The following is a 13,118-nucleotide window of genomic DNA, read 5'->3' as shown; positions in this document are numbered from 1 at the left end:
CCAGGTTCTGTTTTCAGTCATCAGACTGTTGGTATTGAGGTCAGCTGATACCTCTAGGGCACTCCTATCACCATGTGACCAGCTGTGCTATTTGACTGATGAAACCCTCCCAAGGTTTTCTGCCCCTGCTGACCTTGCTTCTCAATGGTAGTATCAGGAGAGGCATTGCTCTTTCTACCTCTGTCCCTTAGATTTGTGGAAGTGGCCTATAACATTTTCCTGTCAGCCTCTTAGAAACAGGAGACTCCCTCCACTGAGGTGAAAGAGTGGAATCTCTGGTTGAGAGATCAACTGGTCAGGTTTTCCATCCCCTCCCTGATGGCCCCTGTGGCTCTGCTCATGCCTCATGCCTGGTGAGAATGGTAGGACCCTGTCACTTCCCCCATCTTCCCTTGGCTTTATAGTTGGGCTATCCTGCCTGTTGTGACATGAGCTGAATTATTCCTTCCACTGTGAGTCCACCCTTGGAAGTTCTGTGACTAAATCAAAATGCACCTAACAATTCTTCTTTGCCTTCCAGGAGCCTGAAGCCCCTGTTGGAGCCCTCCCAAGACATCTTGACTCCCAGGCCCAAGAGATCTTCCGTGAGAAGTTGAGTCCTCCCATCCTAGTCCAGGTATAACCTGCCTGTCAGTAGCCCAGCAGTTGCTAAAATATGTTACTCATTTTAATCTTAAATTAACTTCCAAGAGTAGCCTTACTTCATTTCCCCCCATCCTCTTTCCTGTCCTGTCCTGTCATTTCCTGTCTTTTCCTTTCAGTGCTAGGGATGGAATCCTAGGCCTTAGGCATTCTAGGCCCAGGGCTCACAAGTTGGGCCACACCCGCAGGTCTGACTTCTTTTTAAAATGTTCAATGGCAGTCCTTTTTCAGACTCCTTAACCCCAAAATTCTCAAGGGCTCAACAAAAAACAGGGCTGCCTTTCCCTTCAGTGTGTCTTACATTCCTCCATTTCCTTCTGACAGAACTCAATGTCTAATATCTGGGAACCGTCTGGCAGGGCTTTCTCCCAGAGACCTGCTCACCAGGGTGAACTGTGAGGCCAGGGGCAGCCTGAAGCCCTCTGCCCTCATCCCTGGGCAGTGCCATGCCATTCTGCTCTGAGTCTCCGGCTCTTCCGTGAGACACCGTGGCAGGGATACACAGTGTTGTTCTTCTCCCTGGACTCTTTGACTTTCACCCTTTCACGTGAAAGGCTTATCCTTTCACGGTGGCTTATCCTTGAGTTTGGGGGCTGAAGCAGTCTCTTTAGGTCCTGATGTTTCAGCTTGTGGAGCCTGAGGTTCTGAGGTCAAGCTTGGCCAGGGAGACTGTAAATCCCCTCCCCACCCAGAAGTACCTCTGATTTTTACCTGATTTTTATGGTAGAGCTTGGCAAAAGATATGGAAACTATGTTTTTTCACCGTAAAAGTACTTTCTAAACTACTGCTGTATTTATTTTTTGCTAAACTAAAAAGGATTACTGAGAGATATCACCATTATTGTCACTGTTTTATTCATCATGAAGCATAAGGGTAGTTCTTTTTTTACCTCAAGAGCATTAGGCAGGTGGGGGCATTAAGTGAGTAAGTGTGTGTGTGTGTGTGTGTGTGTGTGTGTGTGTGTGTGTGTGTGTGATGAATCCATCCCACCTGGCCATGCTTCTCTCTCCCATTCTGATAGTCATTGGTGGCCATTAGTGTCTTTAATTCTGAGTTCATAGCAACATTACTAAAAATGCACAAGTAATCATAATCAGTAGCCCACTCCGAGTCCTTGATCAGAAGAACTTTGTGGGGGATACAGCCAGTGACTTCTGCTACTCATGTACAACTCTGAGCAGGCTGCCTTGAGGTGAGAATTAAGAAGGAAGGAGGGATCCCCTCCCCTGTGAGCTTCAGGTTCCCAGGGAGGATTAGGCTGTATATAAGCATCTTGTTCCTGAGGCTGCTACAACTTGGTAAATGTCGGAGACAGAGGTGCAGAACATCCTGGTGTGCTTTCCAGAAGACAGCAGGTAAAATTAGCTCCTTGCCAGAGGGGAGGTGGGAGGACGGCCTGCGGGAAGATGGCCAGAGCTATTGGGTGCTGGGCCAGGGAGGCCTTTCTTTTCCTTGTCAATTCAGGCACTTCCTCAGTAAAATTGCTTAAATCAGAGTGAGTTCATTTGATGCTTCTTCTCCTGTGCCACTCAGATGGGCTTCTGCTGTCTTCAAAGACTGAGAACATTCTCCTCATTACCTGACACTAGGGCTGAGCGTTGAAATCTGAAGGAAGAGCCTGAGTCAGGGTCTTCTGTTTCCCACATGGGGCAGTGTTGTGCCCAGGGTATGGGTGCAGCCCTTGGGAGGTCCTCGGGCAGTTCCCAGTTGGTGTCTGAACGGGGTATTCCTGGCCTGGTCATCAGGGCACTTCACTACCATGAGCTTCATCCTTTCTTGGGAGAAAAGGTACAGAGCCAGTGGCAGATGGTAAGATAGCTTGTGCATCTTCAGGACAAGGCCTCCCAGTGCTGGCCATGCTTGTTTGTATTCTCTTTCTTCGTATTCTGTCTCCTCCTGCCACGAGAGCAGGGGGCTTCTCTGTCCTGTCCCTGCTGCTTCCTTAGTACCTAGAAGGAGGACGAGCATGTAGCTTGTGCGCAGGAAATGCAAGTTGTGCAGCTTGGTGGTCACCAGTTGTTATTTGCTTTCTTCTCCCTTCCCAGACTCCAAGCACTGTGAAGACATGGACAACATGTGGCTCATTTTCTGTGGCTCCTGTGAGCTCTAGTACAGTGGCCCAGGGTAGAGACACAGTTTTTTGTTTGTTTTTTTCATTTCCCTTAAAGGACAACAGTCCTTTGATGTCTGCCATTTTCCCAGATGGCAGAAATTACTTTTGAGTCCTGTAGCCTTAACCAAGAAAAGATAACTCAGGCAAAGTAAGGATTGATCTACCTTTGAAGGAAAAACCCTTAAGGAAAATTTAGGTCTTTTTTTCCCTCCATGATTATTTAACAAGAGACTAAATTAAAACTCACTATTACTGCATATGAGTTTGTGGACCATCAGTGACCTGCTGTGCCTTAAAGCATCTCCTGTCTCACAGTTCTGTGGGTCAGGAGTCAGCACAGCTTGGCCAGATTCTGTTTTGGAGTCCATGGTACAGGGTGGTGAGCAGGGCTTAGTGTTGATGTGGAGGCTTGAGTAGGGTAGAACCTGCCTCCAGGCCTCCCCACGGGATTGGCCAAACCTGCTTCCTTGAGGCGTAAGATTGAGGCTGACCAGACTGACCTGGAGGCCACCCTAGCTCCCAGAGGAACCCTGCAGCCTGTCTCACAGGGGCTTCCGCAACTTGGCCGCTTGCCTCCTCAGGCCGGGAAGGAGCAACTGCCAGTGCATAGAGCCTTGTATAAGTCAACCTGCCAGTGAAAGCCGGGTCCTGACCTTTGTCATGGTCTCTGGGTCCAAGGCAAGCTGTAGGCCCCATGCATACTGGGCTCACTGGAGATAGGGTTCTGAGGCCACTTCAGTGGCTGTCCAATGCAGATTACCATTTCTGGTCTCTTAAGAGGACAGATGGACAAGTGAATGTCATGTAAGACCTGTTTTTGTGAAAAGTTATTTGATCCATTTTTCTACAATGGCCCTGATTTTAAATTTCCTAAGGGTCACAGCTCTTTTCATCCCCTACCCAGCATAGATGTCCCTGAGCCATCGGATGGTGAGAGCCTGTCTTAGTTGTTTTTCTTGTTGCTGAGACAAAATACCAACACCCACAGTGAAAGAGGGAATGCTTTCTTGAGCTTGTAGTTTGCAGAGGTTTCAGTCCATAATAGGCAGACTCTAAGACAGCGTGGCAGAAGGCAACAGTTCATGGCAGCGGAAGACAGCAAAAGCAGCAAGAGCAGAGAGGAGGAAACAAGCCTCTTTGTGCCCCTTTATCTTATTTAGACTGCTGAGATTAGGGCGGTGCCAATCCAGTCAGTGGACTGATCCAGCCATTGCTCACCCTTAATTCAGACACCCTTACTACCAGCATTGCACGATGAATCCACCACACACTCTGGATTCAACCACCTCCAAAAAAAGCTGCCCCTATGACTGCATGAGGCATCGGGGAACATTGAGACACCAACTGTCACAGAGGCTGTCTCCAGACACTCAGTTATACTTGAGGAGAAGGGTGGAGTACATTGCTGCTTGCCAGCTGCCTTAGGATCCAGCTGTGGTTTTGTCACATTGTGTAGCAAAATATAGTTCAGAATCTTAAAAGACTTGCTCTTTGATGAGTTTACAGCAGGTAAGATATCCTCACAGTAGGTTTTTCTGTGACAGTGGGAACTCCAGGAGGTTTTATGTAAGGCATAAATTCATATATCTGTTTTCAACCTTTAAGAATTCAGTAAAGGAAACCAGATGTAGTGGTGTATGTCTGTAATTCAGCTACTCAGAAGCATCACAAGTTTGAGGCCACCTGGGTAATTTAGAATGACCCTATCTCTAAATAAAATTTAGAAAATAAAAGGCTGGGAATATAGCACAGTGGGAGAGCCCTTGCCTAGCATGGGTGAGGCCCTGGGTTCAGTTCCCAGTACCTCAAAAAACAAAAAGGATTTATGCTAGGGGTGTAGCGTTAGTGGTGGAGTGTGTGCGTGGTGTGCGTGCGTGAGGCCCTGGGTTTGATTCACAGCACCATCAAAACAAGCAAAGACCAAGCAGAGTGCCTTAGAAAACAGTCTACACTCTCCTGATCTTTAGATTGGAGTCTAACCATCATTACACAGTAGCCAAAAAGGGGTGATTTCAATTCACACATTAAAGGTCTGCAGCAGGGAGCTGAACATATGTACAGAAAGGCTGTGGAGTCAGGCTTGGTTGGGTCCTGGGGTGATATCTGTGGTTATGGTGCTGCACAGAGCCTTCTGCTAAATCAAAGCAGATGGCACAGTTGTGATTTCTGATAAAACATGGCCACGAGGTCCTGAAAGAGTTCTTCACACTTCGCACCACCCATGTTCTCTTGGTGATAGGAGCTATGTTGGATTCATCTGGCGTCCTGGCCCCCTGGACATCTCTACAGCCTGGTCCTCTGGTACCTTCTGGTCTTCCCTCAACCAGTCATGCATTCTTATATTTAGAGTCTTTTGGGTAATTAAACATTTACCTCTTGGTTCTTTGAAGGAATTTTAAGCCAATTAAATCACGTTTTTCTCTGATTTTAAGGCTATTCTGTGTCTGCCTTCTGCTTTACATATATTGCACGAAGAGGAAACCTCCTGGCTGGGGGAACAAAGCAGGAAGTTGTTACAGGTTAGACAGGCAAGGTGGTGGCTTGTGCCAGCAGGCTGTGACGTTTCTTCCAGGTTATAAATGTTTTCCTTCTGCAGTGAGAGTCTGAGATTTTGGCTGCCTGTGAAGTACGGTTGTAAATAGGGCAAAAAGACTTAACCATAAAACATGGTATTTCCTGCTTGGGGGTTACTTGTGTACAGTATATACTGAGGAGATAATTCCCATGGTAACCTGTGTGTGCGTGCGTGTGTGTGTGTGTGTGTGTGTGTGAGAGAGAGAGAGAGAGAGAGAGAGGTAATATAATGTACCCTGGAGCTCTTTGAAGAGAAAACAGGATTGGGAACAAATAGCAGGTAAAAATGACAGGCTAAGGGATTTGCTTATGCCAGAGTGCTTTATTTGTCAGATTAAACTATCTTGCTCAAAGGCAAACATGGATCTGATCTTATGGTCAGTGAAGAGAGCCTAAGCCTCAAGCAATTGGGAGTCAGTGAACCCAGTTTTCTTTCTTGTATCTTTCTCAAGATGACCAGATTAATAATCTGAAGTTATTATTTTGTTGATACCCTTAGTTAAGTTTTTACCTCTAAGCGAGGGTGAAATTAGTCATGCAGTACTCTCTTAAGGGGCCATTCCACCCACCCTATTTAAAGATTGTCTGTCTGTGTGTCTCTGTGAGTCTTTCTCCTTATTCCTCTGCCTTTATCCTTACTTCTTCTCCAGCCACCAGCTTTTGATTAGCCTATGAGCCTTCCTTTTTCAAGAAATGTATTCTGTGGAGCTCACGCTGGCATCTCCAGTACAGACTTGTGCAGGAGATGGTTGGCTTTTCAGTTGAGCTCCTCTTCATTCAGGCGGAGGCTCTGAGGAATGTCTAGAGGCATAGCATAGCTAAGGAGACCTGATGCTGGGCCTGCTGATGACAGATTCATGGCTCCCGGCTCTTTTTCTAGGTGCAATAAAAGATGGTTCAATGCTGATAATTTCATATGATTAACTTGAGCCTATACAAGACATTATTTAATATTTAACTCAAATTAATATGTGGCTTATAGCATTTCCTAGCTGTCCTATGAGTGGGGAGTGTGGGGTGGGGTACTTCATGTAGATGGTAGAGTTTCCTCATGCCTTTCTGGGCCAACTAAGTGGACTATTTTCATTTTGCTTTTAATTTTGGAAATGTTCAAACCAGACACCAATATGGTAGACCACATGCTAGGAACTTCTAGTAACCAGCATCTCCTAGGTAGTCTCTTGAGATGGGGTGAGGGACACATGTCGGAGGAGCTCTACACTCCTGAGAACATGAACATTACTCACCTCTGTGCACACAAGGCCAGGCAACTCCCGAGTGCCTGTGGCAAGCACCCCCAAGCGACATAAATAATCTTTATTCACATGCTGTTGGCTTAAACAGAGGAAGCATCTCAGGTTTTACCCTGTGTTTGTGAAGATGCACTTGATTGTTCTTCCTCTGTCTTCTTATTTTTGTGTCATTTTCTAATGTGGGTAGAAAACATTGTAAAGGCTTGTGTGTAGTTTGGTAGAAAAACTTAATAGTATCTGTGGTAATGCCCAGGTGAATAGAGACCCCAGTGACAAGACCCAGAGCTGACAGGGATGAGACAGATGGCTGACCCACTAATTATAATTGAGTTCAGTTTATTTTCATAATTACATTTTAAGAGACAGGCTCGCTGTGCTACCCAGACTGATCTTGAACTGCCAGGCCCAAGTGATCCTCTAGGAGTGCACCTGGTTATAACAAATCTAAAAGAAAATAAAGTAGGACTTAATAGGCTCAAATAGGGTTGGTCATGATGGTTCTTCCCATTTGAAGAAGAGCAAATGTCTGTGCATATGTTGTCTCATGTGCCCTTCCTAAGTACCCTGACACACTGTGACTTGAGACTGTGAATTTGGGTCTTACTAGAACTGTGGGTAGGTGGGGTGTTGGTTTGTTCACTACTCGAATGGAGCGGGAGAGACAGTCAGATGGGGTGAGGTGTGTGAAGAGAGAGCTCAGCCCACAGCGGAAGTTATCTGTTAAGAAGTGCTGTCAGGGAGGCCTTAGCACTGAAGCTGTGTTGCTGGGTTCGATTTTAATCTCACTAGCATCTTTCTACTTTTATATTTATTTATAGAAAGGTATCCCTTGGCCAATCGTGCCATCAGGTGTTGAGCTAATAGACTGTCCTCTGGTAGAGCCTCTCCTAAGTTGCTGATCATAGTGGTGATGTCTCCCTAAAACAGTCAGTATTTTGTTAGTTTCTTGAATGAAGATAACTCAGCTGGTAATTGCTGCGTGCCCTTTATGGGCACTGCACACGTCCTGTTCTCCTATGTACTATAGGGTGCCTATGGGCGAGGGGCAAAGGCAGGCTGATTGAACAAAGCCCTTGCCCTGGAAAAGCGAGTTGAGTTCACTGTGTTGGGTCAGTAGGTCTGAGAGGCCTAGATCCTGCCAAGGCATGGGTAAAACTCCCACCCCTACCAGTGTGCTGTCTGTCCCATCCACCCGTGCCACCCTCCTCGATCCTAATCAGAGGGCAGTTCAGGGCTTTGGAGGCAGGCAGCTTTGGTCTGAGCTGCAGCTTTTCCTGGCCGTGTACACCTGCGAGAGGTTTTCAGAAAGTGTCTGATCTGTGGTAAGGTTCAGCATTGCTCTTTTATGAACCTCCCCGCATGCAGCCAAGATAGAAAGGTAAGCCCTGGTCTCTTCATCTCTAGAACACAAAGCGTTGCCTGCCTGATGAGGTGGTGTGAAGATGAAATAAAACAAATTGTTAAAGACCCATCTTTTGGCTGGTGCCCCAAGATGTCAGCTGGTCTTCATTTTTACTATTTTCTGATTTTAAAAGTAACATCTCATTGTAAACAACATGGCAAATATAGGTAAAAAGAAGAGGACAGAAAAAAAAAATTTTTAAAGGTACCTGCAATCCAAAGACAGTCTCAGCTAGCATTTCAACACCTTGTACCCACAGATGCCCTGTGTATGCATTCTCCCAGATGCGGTCATCCATACGCTTTCTCCTGGATGTGGTCAGAGGCTCCTTGATGTGTTCCTGAGACATTACGGCTGTTGGAAACAGTTGGCCAGCAACCATCCAGCCAGTTCACACGTTAAAGGTCTAGCTTACTTCTATCATTGGTCAGCTTTCACCCTGAGTGTTATTTGGGCTTCTGCCAAGTGCCTTGTTGGGTGCTGAGACTGTTCACAGTCACCTTGGAGCCATAATGTTCCCTGCTCACTAGTGGCTTCTGACCGACTGAGAGCTGAGGCTGTGCTTGTGGTCTCTGTCACCCCTGCATCAGGATCTTTTTGAGTAGATGCTCTTTGGCTGATCAAATAGCCCCTTCTCCAAACTGCCAGGGGTTCCTAGTACTTGAGCTTTCTTTTATTCTCTTAGAACTGTGGCTCAAGAGTACAATGGCTTGTAAACATATAAATGTAGCAGCAAGCTTAAGTGAATGCCTGTTAAATCATTTCTTATCTGTCCTTTGATAGTTTTAGGCACTGACTGTGGCACTCACCTTTCTTCCCTGTCTGTTTCTGTTGATCAAGTGACCTTGTTGGCTCCTTCCTGAGACCTCTTGTGACAGCATGCCTATCTATTCTGCAGTCCATGGTCCCAGCCTTGGGGTTTTGCCAGTCCATCTGCACCCTGATTTTTTTTTTTTAAATTCAAATTCTTGCACCTGGACCTCCTAACATCTGGGGGGAAGTGGATCCTGCTTTGAGATCACTTCCTTCAACACAGCTTTTTCCTTTGTCACTAAGCCTCCCTCTCCTCCCTTACAAGGGCCAGCTTCCAAGAATGGTTTTTGGACTCCTTATTCCACCCCTGGTAGCAGTTCACCATGCTAACAGTGCAGTGTCTCTTCTTGTTGGAACTGCTGTACCTTCCCTTTAGAACCTGCCAGGGGGTTTGGGGACAGTGCCTGAACACCCGCTATGTGGTTGGCTGACTGTACTTTAGGGATCCTGAAGTGACTCTGGTGACATTGTGCCATCACCCTACAGAAGAGACATTGTTTCTTTAGCCAGGTACAAATGTATACCAGTCTGTCTCCTGTTCCCCATTGGAATGATGAATTTTGCTTTAGAGCGTTCCTAACTGGTACTAGTCAGTTGTTTGGGGTTTAGGCCATTCTGAAGTCCTAGGAGAGATTTCAGTGTGAAGGGTATTTTCTTGGATAGCATTTAAGAACGTGGTATAGGGCCGGGAGAGATAGCTTAGCAGGCATAAGCGCCTACCTGGCCAGCACAATGTCCCAAGTTTGATCCGCTGGTACTGCAAAAATAAAATAAAAAATAAAATGTTAGGGCTAGTTAGATAGCTCAGGAGACTAAGTGCCTGCTTAGGCAAGCACAGGGACTGGGTTCGATCCCAGATCCTCAGCACCACATGCTGTGCTGGCTCCACCCCTGGGCATACTGAGCCAGCCACTGAGACAGGGTGTGGTAGCGCATGCCTGTAATCCCAGCACTGGGGAAGCTGAAAACAGAACGATCACTACAAGTTCAAGCTGTATAGTGAGACCCTGTATCAAATACATAAAAATAGAATGTTGTATGACAGTATACTTCCTGCTTCTTTCCTCACTCAAGCCAGTAAAATGGACTTTTTCTTTCTGTCTTTTTTTTGGGGGGGGGGGATTTTAGGGAAGGGTCTACAGGGTGTTTAGGGTATCACTACTAGATCAGACTCCTAGTGACCCGCCTGTTTACAGCCTCCCAAGAACTGGGATTACAGGCGTGTGCCGCCACGCCCAGTCTCAATTACAGTCTCTGTGCTCCTGGGGTAGGACCAACACGGCAGGCCTGGGAATTGAACCCCTGGCCCCTACACCTGCTTGCAGGTGCTTAATCCACTGAGCTATTTGGCCAGCCCTTGGACTTTTTCAAGGATGGAATTAATGCTTAAATTTGAGACTGGAAAAGTCATACAACTCATAGCTACCCTCCTTTATCAGGAATTTTTAAAACCAGAAAGGTCTTCATCTCTGAAGATCTGACCCATTGGGTTATTTTACTGCTCTTTTTATATAGTCACTGCTAGAGTAAAATTTGGAGTTAGAATTTCTGTGGGAAAGGGATAAGTTTTCTTTGGTCTTCTAAGAGGATACCACCTAGGGCAAGTGTCCTTTAATAATAAATGGCCAAGGAATGAGATGGATCTGAGACTCTTGGTGCTGCGAGATTCTTGTCAAAACCTTAAATAAGTTTCGGCCATTGTACGAGTCACCCCTCCCACAAGACAGGGTAACCTTATTTCCAGATCATGTTCCCGAAGTCCCCTGGTGGCTTCTGGTGTGAACGGAAGTTCATAGGAATGCACTTTGCAGGGGTTCTGTCCCCAGCTGCCTTTGCTGGGACTCCACGGTTTAGACTCATTCTGTGCAGGAGAGCTGTCTTCTGGTTCACTCGTGGTTGAGCGGCCACCGTTGTAGTTACAGAGTGACACAAGGTGGCACAACATGCACAAACTGTTGACAGTGCCGTGTGCAGAACAGGTTTTTAAATTCATTGTATGGAGAAACAGTGGCTACTCCTCTAAGTAACCCCCAGGTATGCTTGATACCATTTTCTTCTACTGTGGGAACTAGACGGGAACACCTGACTTGACACATTTATGTTTGTTCCATTATCAGCTCCACATCTCTGTTTTTGCTCTAGTGCCTTCTGGGGGACTTGAATTCATCCTCTCTCTGTATAGCAAGCAACACTTTAAAAAAATAGCTGAAGTGAGACTAGGCATGGTGGCATGCACCTGTAATCCCAGTGCTTGGGAGGCTGGAAACAGGAGAATCACTGAGTCCGATCCATGTAGTGAAACCCTGTAGACCCTGTCCTAAATGCAGAAAGAAAAAAAAAAAAATAGCCGAAGTGAAGCGCATCTGCTGCCAGGGTTCCTGCTGTGCACCCTTGCAGTGATGCACAAAGCATTTCCAGGTGCCAAGGGCTGGTGCTAAAGACAGCAAGCCAGTGTCTCCCTGTGCAGAAGGAAGTAACTGCATCCACATGGCCATGGTTGTCTCACCAAAAAAAAATGCCTTTTTGACATTTTGTCTGAAAGCCAATGTCTGTATCCAAGTATATCAGATTTAATAAGCTGCCTCCTCCATTTTGAAGGTGGTCCTGAAGTCTCCCCAACACAAGCAGGCCAGTTCTTTGAGAGGCCTTTTTGGCCTGCAGGAGCTTTGCATGCTAGGAATGCCACCGGTGCCTGCGTGCATGTAGACCCTGTCCGTGTGTCTGTGTGGGTCACTTTGTCCTGATTTGGTGTCACTGCATTCACATTCTGTTCCAGTGGCACTCAGAAATCCCTATGTGTAGCAAGTCTGGGCTCCATGGGTCCCTCACTGAGAATCCAGGTTTGGTCAACCTTGTGGCTTTGATTCTGCCTGGGCCAACAGCATGCTTTCCAGAAAGGAGGGGTACTGCAGGGCGACTCCTTGCTCCTGGGCTCATCAGTTACTTACTGAAACCCGGGAAAGCAAATGCTGTTGAGAGAGGTGTCTTTGCCTTGCACATGGCATTTACTGTTTAGAGGAAAGAATCTCATTACTAACCAAAAATGTCATCTGGGAGAGGAGGGAGCAGGTAGGACCCTCACCCACACCCTAGTCCATCCTGCAGTCATAGTTACAGCCAAATTAACAATAGCTCAACTGTTAAACCCTTGGCCTTGCGTGTAGTAGGCAAGTGCACTTCCCCCGAGCTGCCCTCCATTTCTGTTGCAGTCTTTGAACATTCCTGGAAACCATCTTTTCCACTAAGAACTGGCCATCATGTTGCCTCTTCTCTGTCAAAAACTTACCCAGGCAACTATTCATTAATCTTTTTACTTCGATTTATAATTTGACTCAGACAAATTGTTAAATTCTGTAACAAATGAAAGAAAGGCAGTTCCAGAAGAAATTAGCAGGGAGTCCACTCTCTGGACTCACTCAGGGAGTGCTGGGGCTTTGTGGAACCTGCTGCAGGCCATGTTGCCCGGCAGTGACCTCAGGGCTCCCTGCTTGTGCCACTCAGAGCGTGTCCTGACTGTCTAGGAACGCTGTTTCTCCCCAGCTGTTGATGCCGACCTGGCTGGAACACCTCTGAGTCTGCTGCTGGCATGGGTACTTTGAGAAGCAGTCCATTGCATTGTAGTAAAAAGGCTCTTTCAGAATCCATTGATCCCTCACCTGGTTCCTTCATGCGTGTCCTCAGACTTTGGCTAGCTATTATTTTTCCCATCCCCCTAATATTCTATAAACAGACACTCATCCCTCATTTCCTTCCCGCCTTGCCATCCCAGGATGTCATTTCCTTTCCACCTGCAGCGCCCTAGAGGAGCAGTTAGCAGCCTATGCCCTCAGAGTTTTGTGACCTTCCCTGATACTTGGCTCTCTTGAGTTACTTTTCCTCATGTGTATAACAAAGGGATCCCTCAGCATAGGTTAAAATTTTATAAGTCTTGAGATTTTTCTTTTCTCTGAGGCTGTTAGATAAAGTACAGGATGAACCACCCCCAGTTCCTATGTGACCTGGGGCCAGGCATGTGACCAGTGCAGGGGCACCTGACCCAAAGGCCCTGCTGGGTACCAAGGCGTGGGCAGGTGGTGAAGTGTCTTAGGTGGTCAGAGGGGCATGGGCTTTTCCAGACCTGTACTTTCCATTGAAAATGTTAATCAGTCACTTAAGATATCATTGGATGATAAAGATGAAAAATCAGTGACTTTTGTTGTTTTGTACCATTGTAGCCAAAGGGTGTGATGATAGCTTATCTCTTCGGATGCCAGGTGGTGGTTGTTTCTTAATAAACTGTTTGATAATTGTTTTTAAATCTGCATAAAAAAGGTGAGGGTA

General features: G+C 46.5%; 1 protein-coding gene across 3 annotated transcripts in view; it reads left to right on the top strand.

Annotated features, from left to right (window-relative positions):
* Slc7a1 (solute carrier family 7 member 1) overlaps nt 1-13,118 on the top strand; it is a 77,541-nt gene that overhangs the window by 37,292 nt on the left and 27,131 nt on the right. The window contains exons 1-2 of one of the 3 annotated variants that reach the window (XM_023715087.1): nt 301-362; nt 521-616. The exons of 1 other annotated variant lie outside the window; for it this stretch is intronic. The gene's annotated coding sequence lies outside the window, so the exon portion shown is untranslated. Of the gene's footprint in view, nt 1-300; nt 363-520; nt 617-13,118 lie in introns of those variants that run through there. One more of the 3 variants, XM_023715086.1, reaches the window with a different exon arrangement.

The sequence above is a fragment of the Octodon degus genome, unplaced genomic scaffold (genome assembly GCF_000260255.1).
Source record: "Octodon degus isolate 3935 unplaced genomic scaffold, OctDeg1.0 scaffold00038, whole genome shotgun sequence".
Taxonomy (NCBI): Eukaryota; Metazoa; Chordata; class Mammalia; order Rodentia; family Octodontidae; genus Octodon; species Octodon degus.
This window is presented reverse-complemented; position numbering and strand designations above follow the sequence as displayed.